The sequence below is a fragment of the Zosterops lateralis genome (assembly GCF_965231275.1).
Source record: "Zosterops lateralis genome assembly, chromosome: 5".
In the NCBI taxonomy this organism is placed as follows: domain Eukaryota; kingdom Metazoa; phylum Chordata; class Aves; order Passeriformes; family Zosteropidae; genus Zosterops; species Zosterops lateralis.
The window spans coordinates 49,098,584-49,108,899 of NC_139766.1; positions in this window are offsets into that span (position 1 = coordinate 49,098,584).

The following is a 10,316-nucleotide window of genomic DNA, read 5'->3' on the forward strand; positions in this document are numbered from 1 at the left end:
TAACCCCTGAACTGTGAGCATTTTGCAGCTGCAAGAATAGCTTAGGACTCAGGTAGACTGGGCAGGAAAAGCAGGCTACAGCTGCCAAATCCTTTACTGATTTTTTCCCCCTGCCTTCTCTACTGATGTTTGGTTTTCTCCTTATCTTCAAAGCCTTCCACAGCCTTGTGGGTGGCATCCTGGCCTGGATCCTTATGTGCTGCCCATGGGGTCTGCTGCACTGCTGGGCATCACCTCACTTGCTGGCAGCTCTTGCCTTGCGGCTCCGCAGCAGCGTTAAGGGAGCAGGCAGGTGAACAAGGCTGTGGAGTCTCCTGTGTGCTCCTCCTGGTCTCTGCTGGTGGCAGTGATGGAGAGGGATTCCTTGCCTATGATGAGCCTACAGCAGCAGTGTGAGCAGAGCCTGTGTGAGGCAGGAATGGGTGCAGGAGGCTTTTGCTGGAGTTTGGTGCTTCTGTTGCTGGAAATCAGTAGTGTTCACTCTGCCTTCTCATCTTTACCAAAAAGTGTTCCAGATTGAGCAGTGGCTTGTTTTCAAGGGCCTCTCTCTCCTCTGTTCCTGAACATGACTTTTGCTGGACTACAAATTGAACAGGATGGGTAGAAGGCTAAATTCCTACAGATGCTGGGCTCTGAGAGAGGCTCAGGGTCTTTTCTGCCTGGAAACTGACTTCATATTCCTCAGAACATCATGGTAGAGAATGAAGAGCACTGATCTCCTGAAACCACATTTTTAAATTAGGTGTCTGAAAACAGGCTTCCCATGTCTCTAGCACTGAGGAAAGGTGTCTCTGTTCCAGGTGAGCTTGATGTCCACTGGTTACACTAGTGACAGTCTCAGTAATCAGTACTGGTCCCTTTCAGTTAGATATTTTTCAATGTATGTATTTAAACGTACAGCTTTAGGTATCAGGAATTTGGTCATTTTCTATAGTTCATCTCTCAATTACAAAGGAAGAGGTTTTGCTGTTAACTGAGAGAAGTCAAGGGTATGTGCCACTTTTTGCAGTGCAGCCTGTGATTTCCTGCCATATAATGAAGGCTGGCTCATAAGAAAGTCTTGCAAAGGGAAAAGTGCCAAGGGAAAACTAGAAGAGACTGATGAAACAGTTAAACAGGCTGATATACTGACACCTGTGATGTGATATAGCAAATGCCAGTCTTTGGAAGGAGCCTTAGCTGTGTGCCTGGACAGGAGCTGGGAAAGGCAGGGGCTGCAAGACTCAAAGAGCTTTTTCGTTTTTAATCATTAGTCTTTTTAACAAGCTTAGTAGGACTTTACCTGTTGGTTGCTGTTCTCCTAGTGCATCCAGATGAGAAACCCAAATCTTATACCGGGGTTGCCATTGCCCTGTGTTCAGAAATTCTCAGCCCTTAAGTGGAAGTGTCATGTTTGTTCATACCCTTAGTGCAGGCACAATTATATCGAGTTAAATTCTGCTTAAATTAATTTTACCCTGCAAATGAAAGCTATGTGCAAGGCTAATTGCTTTACAGCATGCATTAAAAAAGCTAAATAGTGTTCAAAAGTAATGTAAATGTGTGTGTGCCGGTGATTTCTTTAGTGTGGATTTTCTAATCTAGAAGCAATGTATAAAGAAGATAAATGTAGCTTTCTTCATCTTTTTTGATTTCCTTCTCTGGCAGAGCAGTTTGTCTGTGGTCCTAGCTGAGCTGTCAGCTTGCTTTGATTTTTTTCTTACATGCCTGCTACTGATTTAGGCAGGGTGTCAGCACCATATCTCCTCAGGGGCAAGACACCCAAGGAATCTCCCATTTGGACATGAACTGGCAGTAGCCTGGGGTTTTGCGGCTCAAGGAAGGAACTGTGCATTCAATCCTTTTTCTTCAGGTGAATGTGGAGATGGTATATACAGTTGCCCTTCTGCCCTTCTTCAAGAAGTTGTTGAGAAGCTCTGCTGAAAGATGTAAACATACATCAGAGTCACAGTCACTGCATTATATTAAAAGGTATGTCTTTTTCTCAGGATTTGGAGAGCGAGAAGAGTAGACTATCAGGGCTCAGCAGCTATAAAGGACCAGCAGAAGCCCTTGCCACCTTGAGCAACTTAAAAACCCCACCAATTCTCTCTTCAGGAAAAGGCAGCTGCCTTCCTGGCTCATTGGGGCAGCTTTCACTGTCACAAGGTCTTCTCTGTCATCAAAATGTACCAACGTGTGCCCCTTTCTGGCTGGCAACGGGATGATGCAGGTGGGATTTGCTTTTGGTCACTGGCATCAGCAAGGACTTTGGGCAGGGCTAAGGGCTGGAGTCCAGAGCATGTTCAGTGGTCAGCCTTAAACTGGCAACATGCACCTGTGCATGCAGCCACTGCCTCCAGTGTAGTATGCCGCTGTCAAAATGAGAAATAGCTGTAGTGCTTCTTGGTGGTGACAACCTGCCCTGTCTTCTGCTTCCCTTAGTAAGGTGTTGAGAGACAAGGAAAAGAATGATTTTATGAAGCTGCTAAAAAGTTTAAAAAAGAATATATAGCTGTTGGGATGATGTCTGCCTTGCTAATTCCATCTCTGAAAAATTAGGAGACATATTAAAAAGTAATTGCTCTGATAGAAGAAGGTTATCTGTGACCAAGGACTCTGCCACATAGCCTTCAATGTGCTTATCTTATTTCCTTCCACAAAAAAAGCTGTGGATGAGTTCTCTACCTCTGGAGCAGGATCCTCAATTTTCCTCAGTACCAAGGGAGTGGGGATACCACTGATTGGAAGTCCTTAAACTGAAGCACCTCAAGGGGCACGAATTTTAGAGGATATTTTTCTTGCATTTTCAGAAAATTCAATTGCTGGATGTTTTCAGGACATCTCAAATTAGGGACTTGCTTTATGAGATTTTTACTTCCACTCCTACTTTGCCTTGCTCTTCCATTTGTAAATGAGAACACTAATACCCTTATCAGCAGAGGGATTTAGCAAAGATAAACAGATTTGGTTTTAATTCCTTCAGAAATCATGCCAGAAGTACAGAAAATAAACAGGAAGTATTTGAATACTTAGCACAGAAGCAAACCAGGATTTAACAGGCACCACAGAGACTCTGGGGGACAGATTACTGCTTGGAAGACGGATATGGATGGGCACGGCTGATTTAGGATAACTAAGCAGAGAAAACGGGGGTTAAATTTTGCGACAAATACCAGGAAAGGCTGTTCTTCATCTGACATTCGTGAGGAAGCAAGAGGAAGATTTATTGAATGACTTTGGAGACAGATAAAGAGGAAAGAGAGGAGGGTGTAAAGGGGAGGGCTGTTACAGCCCACTTGGTGGGAAAGGAGATGTTTAGGAAGGTGCTGCACAAGCAGCTGCTGAGCAGTGACCCACTGGCAGTGAAGGGCACCTGCCCCCTGCCCACAAGTCCCGTGGAGGGGCACAGGCTTGGCATCAGCAGAACAGGCTGCTCTGGAGCCAGCAGCCCAATAGTGCTGTCCAAGGGCAAAGTGTGCCCTGCAGGGAGGTCTCCTCTGGTGTTTACAGCTTGGTGAAGCTTTCGATGGAGAAATGCAGCCAGCTGGAGAGCTGTGCTTCTGGTAATATATTAGATGAGGAAGTTCAGAGGTGGTCTGCAGGAATGACAGCTTATACAGCAAAGCTCTTCCCCCAACAGAAGGGTTTGGAGCTGCTGAACTGGGATTTTTGCAGCTGTGAGGACGAGGTAAATCATCTGCTCCATGTTAAATTCTGTTAAAATGCTGAGCATCAACTGCCCTTCACATCCTATGGAAATAAAGCAAGAAAAACCTGGGCTAATTGGCAGAAATGCACATCTATTGCCAGGATAATAATTTCTGACTGTAAAAATTGATCTGCACTTAAAGAAGTTGCCTGGAGAAGATATTACACCAGAGGCTCAGCAGGGTAAGGTCTGTCAGGAAACATCCACAGAGGCCAAGGATGGACCAGAAACCACCTACAGTTCTTCACAGACCCATGTTTCCATCACAACAAGAAAGTGACAGACTTTTAAAAGAGCCTCAGGAAGAACAATAGTGTCCCAGTTGGAGACCATGCAGAAAATAAAATCTGTGTGCTTGGAATAAGATAAATAGTGGAGATGTGCCATTTGCTAGGCTGTCCACACTTAGGGAGTTACAGAACACATTGTCACAAGTGAAAGAGGGGGAACACTTTACATACATTGCTCTTTCCAAGGATGACAGGGAGTGGACTGAACCTAGAATCAGACAAAGGCAAAACAAAACACAGTAGATGAGGGCTAAAGCTAAAGACTGAAAGGTTCTCATTTTTAAGAGCAAGTGGCATTTTTTTCTTAGATTGTGGAATAAATTAGCAGGGGAAGTGCCAGAGCCTTTCCATCAAGGGTTTGTCTAAAACATGTCATGGTGCTTTAGCTGGTTACCTAAAGGCTGTGCTGTGTGATTGTGTGGTCCAGTTTAGTCAGTGGGTCACACTTTTAAGCCATTCGTGCTGTTACCGTGACTAAAGCATGACACAAACCTGAAGATGTCTGCCCTGCTGCTGGAGGTCTATGAGAGAGCAGACGCCTAGTATTCCAAAGTGAGCAATCAAGATGTCCCATGCAAAAGAATTGTAATGGTGTTAATTTCACAGTCCTTCCAGGGCTTTTGAAACCAGGGATTGACAGAGGAGTCAAGAGAGGTGGCTGCTAGGCCACTAGGGAGCTCGTGAAGCTCTGACATGTGTCTTGGTTATCAAAGAAACTTTGCAGGCTGTTGCTGTGGGGCTGCTGTGGCTTTGACTCATTCAGCTGGCTGTCTTTCCCTGCTAGAACTCTTCTTAATTTTTGAGCAAGAAAAAACTCTCCATCTGAGGGAGGTCAAGAGAGCAACAAGTTTAAGAAAAGGGCAGGACTCAAATTAATAAATGTGGGTGGGATGGAGATGGTGATGTGCAGTTGTCTTTCACATCTAGTCACCCATGTTAATCTGTCCTAATTGCATTAGAGAGAATGAACAGGCAGTGGAGCTGATGTTTCCTGAGACTGATGTTTGTAACAGCTCTGGGCTTCTGCTGGGGGATTTCACCAGGGCTGCTGCACTGGGGGCAAAGACACTGATCCCAAGTGAAGGCAGACACTGCCTGTACATGGGTCTGTACTAGATTAGTGTGACAGGGATGTAGACCCAGGTACGCATTAATGCTCTCAGGAAAGACAGCTTAAAAGTTTGATGCATATAATGCCCCCTCACTCCAAACTTAGGTGAGACTTACACTTTGCATGTTGAAAAACAAGCTCTTAATTTCTCATTTGCTCCTCTTGTGCTTTGAATGTGATGTTTTCCCAGCAAATAACATTTATCCTGTCCACCACAGTGTGTTGGCTCTTACAGACTGTTCTTCTCTGGCAAAGCTTTTTGAGCAATGAATTTTGTCATTGAGGCTTCAGTGCAGGCTTCAAAGTCTGAGTCTCACTAAGGACAAACTTTCCTAAGGCAAGGTGGGCAAGATCTGGTCTGGGCGCTGGACATCACCTAGAAGTGATGTTTTGGGCATTTCAGTCCATTTAAACTCATCAATATATTTCTCCTAACTCCATGGTTTTGCTACATGCAAATCAGCAGCAATGGGGATTTAAAAATCCCCATCTGAAGCCTCCTCATGGCATTGCTATACCTGACATACATCACCTGTGCATGGGGGTGGCAGTCTGTTTTTATGATGCCTCCAAGCCCTTTTGGCCCGTGCTCACCTGTGGTGGTACCTGTGGGTGGGGAAGAGCAGCATGGGAGTGCAGAGACCTTGTGTGCATATCCTATTGATCCAGCAGCTGCAAGGAGTTTGCATTTTTTAGCAATGCCCTCATTACCTGCCCCCCATCTTGCTTTCCTGTTTGCTTTCTTCCATACCTGGCAGTGGTGAAGGCAGGGAGCTGCCCCTCAGCAGAGCACTGAGCTGAGTACAAAATGTGACATGTAATGAAACCTGCCAGGTAAAAGGCTTCTCCTGGGCTCATCTTCCTCTCTTCCTTCCTCCTTCTCATCCTTTTTCTCAGTCACCTTTCAAGACCACCCTGTGGTGCCACAGAAAAGCAATAGCCTTTTCTTTCTGCAGGGAACTGGTTGACATGCCTGTCACCATGGCTGTAGCAGCATCCATAGAATGCAGCCATGGAAAGCTTCTTTTTAAGGTACATCCTCCTTCTCCACAGGACAGTTGAGAAAGCAGGTAACCTGCATTCATCTCCTTTTCCTCATGTTGTAAAATCAGCCCTGTTTTAAGGTATCACAAATTTTGGCTGGCCTGAGTGTGGGGAAAGCACGATGTAGGGTGTTGACAGCACTACTGCCCAATGAGAAGCAAACCTTGGTATGCTCTGGGTGGGATGTTGCAGGCTGCTGAGGGTCTGACGCTGTTCCTCCTAATAGGTTCATTGGTTGTCATGTGGCTTTCAAGGTTATTCAGGTTTAAAAAAAAAATAAAAATTTCCCCTACTTTTCCCCACTTAACCGTTGGACTTTCCTTCTGCCACTGGATTTAGAAAAAATACTCATAGTATGCCAGGCCTCCTCCCATGGGATGGTATAGCATGAACCTTAAGGACAGAGCATCCTGAGGAAGGATGGGCAGCAACTAGTGCAGCTCAGTGAGCAGCCAAAGTCACCTTCAAAGCATGGAGAAATGCTTTTAATTTAAATACACAGGCACTTTAAAGTCAGGGGAGCAATCTCAGAGAGTGACAGTGTGACCCAGCCTGCCTGGGCTTTAACACACCAAATTGAAGACAGCAGCACAGCTCCAAGTTGCAACAGGGGAAATTTAGAGAGGGATTTCTCTGAAGAGAGAGGTAGCCCTAGGCAGCAGAAACCACTTGTATTCTTTTGGTGCTTTTTACAGGATTTCAGTGGCATTAAATCCCTCTGAGTCCTGCAGGTGTGCTTTTTCTCCTGAGGTAATGCTGTTGGGTGGAAGATTGCCTACAAAATGTCCATCCTTTGAGAGTAGAATCTGGGGAGCTGACTTTTGTTTGTTAATTTTGTTGATGTATTTATTTAGCATTAAGGTGGGGAAAAGATAAATTTACAAGAAAGCAGCCACCAAGATAGTCAGTAAAAACCTTGATAGTCTCTCTCAGTTTTGAACAGAAAGTGTTGTTCTCTGCACTGCGAAGCCAACCCAAATCAGCACAAACAATCATTAAGCATTAGCAAAGGCTGTGAATGCCAATAGTCCTAATATTAAGCCTTCTGGTGCTCTCCCTGGAATTGTCTGTCTCGATTGCATCCTGTTACGCTTGCAATCTGCTTTCTGCTATCGGCAGATAGGCTGGCAGATGTTTAAATTCTCATTTAGAAAAATCTGAGAGTGCTTGGTTTGGGACATTTTGGGGTTTTCTCTGGCTTTTTTTCTTGTTCTGACAAAATGTTATGGTTCCCAGAGGGCAGCCTGGGGAAGGGCTTGATCTCCCTTGGGGCTGAACAGTAACAGCTTGCTTTTGGGCTGGTGTTCTCCACAGCAGGGACAGCTGAGAGGAAGGGTGAGCCTTGTTAAGTGTGGGAGACATCAATGTGCTGCTCCCACCTCCACCTCATCCTCTGTCCCTGTCCCTTATGAGATTTGTTTTCCAAGGAGACATAGAAGGAAATGCCAGCATTCTGCAGCCCAGAGAGGCACAAGCCTTTTTGCGGGATTTTGTGGCACAGGAGACAGCATGAGGGACATGGAGAGAACTAGGTCTTCATGGAGCTGGGGTTTGGGCTAGGCATAAGGATAAACTTAAATCTTCCTTGGGACGCTGAAGGGAAGAGAAGTTGTTCTTTTGACATGAACAGGGAGATTCCTCCTCCTTAAACTATTGCTCTCCTCTTCTTGACACAAAACACAGGCAAACAGGGAGAGCCCCCTCTTCCCATCATACCCTCCTGCAGCCGTGCAATCCTGACCCTCGGGGCCACATCCCAGTGCTGCGGGAGTCACTACCTGAGTGAACAGGGCTCCTCCCGAGCCTCCCACCCTCCTCCCCATCTCCTCTGCCTTGCCTGAATAAAAGGCTCTTTGCTGGAGACATCTGGCAGCACTGGCCTCTGCAGTCGCCTTTCAGTCTCATGGAAGATTTCCCTGTGCAAACTCTGCCCGAGGTGAGAAGCTGCCGCTGCCAGCGGCACTGCCTGACGCCTGCGATTTCGGCATCCACAGGCGTGAGACACCTCCGGGGATGCCAGCTACTGACACAGCCTGTGGTGGCATTAAACACTAATTCATTTACTCCATTTAAATACGGGCAAGGCATTTCCAGAGGATTTAAAATGTGCAGGGACATGAATTCCTCCTCCTGAATGCTTATGTGTAAGTCTCTCATTTGCACAACGGTGAAGGTGTCAGGAGGTTTCCTGTAGGATTTGGCTGGGATGCCAACCCTCAGGGCAGCTTTTGCATCCTTAGGTCTGCTATGTGGGAAGGATCTTTAGATGTTGGCAACCTTCATACAAACAATATCTGCCCAGCTGCTGGATTTGGGAGACTTTGTCCTGAGGGAATATCTTCTAATTTTTGGTTGTGGCTCCATGAGATAATGAACTGTAACCATGTCCTGGCATATCTATCTGTATACAAATCATTGACCTAGTGAGAGGAAAATAATTTGCCCAGCATAGTTTAGCTCTTTTGTGCTGTTTTACTCAACTAAATTCTATAAGCACACAAAACCTGACAACCTCATTTTTGTCTGTGATAAACCACAGCTGCCCTGTTGAGTACCTCCTGAGAGAGGGCTGCACACATCCCCAGTCGAGGAGTACCATCACATGTGCCTAAGCTGTGCTCAAGGCTTTGAGGGATGTTTGGTGAGCATATTTCCTCCATGGAAGACACTTTCTTGGAGAGGGCTGGGAAGCCACAAGGTGCAGATACATCCCAGCTGATGGCACATCGTTTGACCTACTTTCCACCAACATGTGAAAATCATCCTCCCTCATTCCTTCAGTTCTGTGCACGAGGGTAGGCCTGGCCTAGGGGCTGGTCCTCGTGTGTGTGGTGGGAAGGAGAACTGCTGGGTGGTTTGGGGCAGTTTGGTTTAATCTCATCTGCCGAAAACAGACTCACGGGAGTCTGAGGAGACAGAGAAAGGCCAGGCTTGCCTAATGGCTGCACTGCTGGGAGACACATGCTAAAAATCATCAGGCAAGTGTCGGAAGCCTAGGAGAACCAAAGGACATTTTGGTAGATGCTCTGAAGTGCTCCAGGAACAAAGTTAGGACCAGCGGTTGAACAGCAGGCTCATGACTCCAAAATACAGCCTCAACATGCTCTCTTCAGGCAGCCCACAAATCTCTTGCTTCCTCACCCAGCTCTGCAAGGGACCAGACCAAAACACTGGAAAAGTGGCTACTGCACGTCTCTCCCACCTCCCTTCCCATCTCCTCTTAGCTTTGTTGGGAAAGAGGGGTGCTGGTGGTGCTCTCCCTGCCACAGCTGAGCCTCCAGCTGCATGGGCAGGTGTGGGGACTGCACCCCTGCCACTGCACCTAGAGACTGGGTTTGTTCCTTGCAGCCTCTGTTGGGGAGGAAATGGCTCCTGCCACAGAAAGGGACTTCATAAGGAAGGGGCAAAGAGGCATTATGTCACTGCCATCTCCCCTCTGAGGAAGCAGAGATCTCAGAAGTAGCACCAAGCACTTCCAGAAAACTTAATCCCTTACTCAGAAATGGGGCAGAAGACAGTGACTAGACCAAGCCCTGCTGGGAAGGCTAGGATAAGGCTGCTTATATGCCCTGAGGGGAAACTCCTTTCCCTTTTCCAGGTGACAGGTTTATAACATGTGGCTGAAGGATGGCTCAGTTTCACAGAAGTCACAAACATCCCTCAGTGCCAATAGCTGCCAAATTATGTGTACTGTCTCTGGGTGTAAGTATTACTGCATAGGCAGTCACGACTATACACGTGCATCTGTATGCAGATTTATATGCACACACATGTGCATGTGTTTGGCATGTGCACCAAAGCTTTTATCAGTGAACAGGGTCTGACTCAGTGGCACAGAGCTATCACGTCGTGGCACATGTTCCCCACCATCCCTGGCTCCCTCCCTCCGTCTTGGGGGCTTCAGGGGGGTCTCCTCTGGTGTGTAGGTGCAGGGGCTCAGCAGCACAGCCTTTGGCATCAGCTGCTTCAAGTGGTGCTGCTGTGAGTCAGCACAGGCAGATGATTCATCTCCTGCATCAGTATGATGTTAATCTGCACAGTCTCAGGTTAGAGGTGTTTTTTCCTATATTTTTCTTTTTTTTTTTCAAGGGCAAGATGATTAATCTCCTTGTGCTGGTACTTCAAAAGCTTCAGTCCCAGGGGCACTGTCTTATGTGGTTGGTCTTCTAAAGAAAACTAT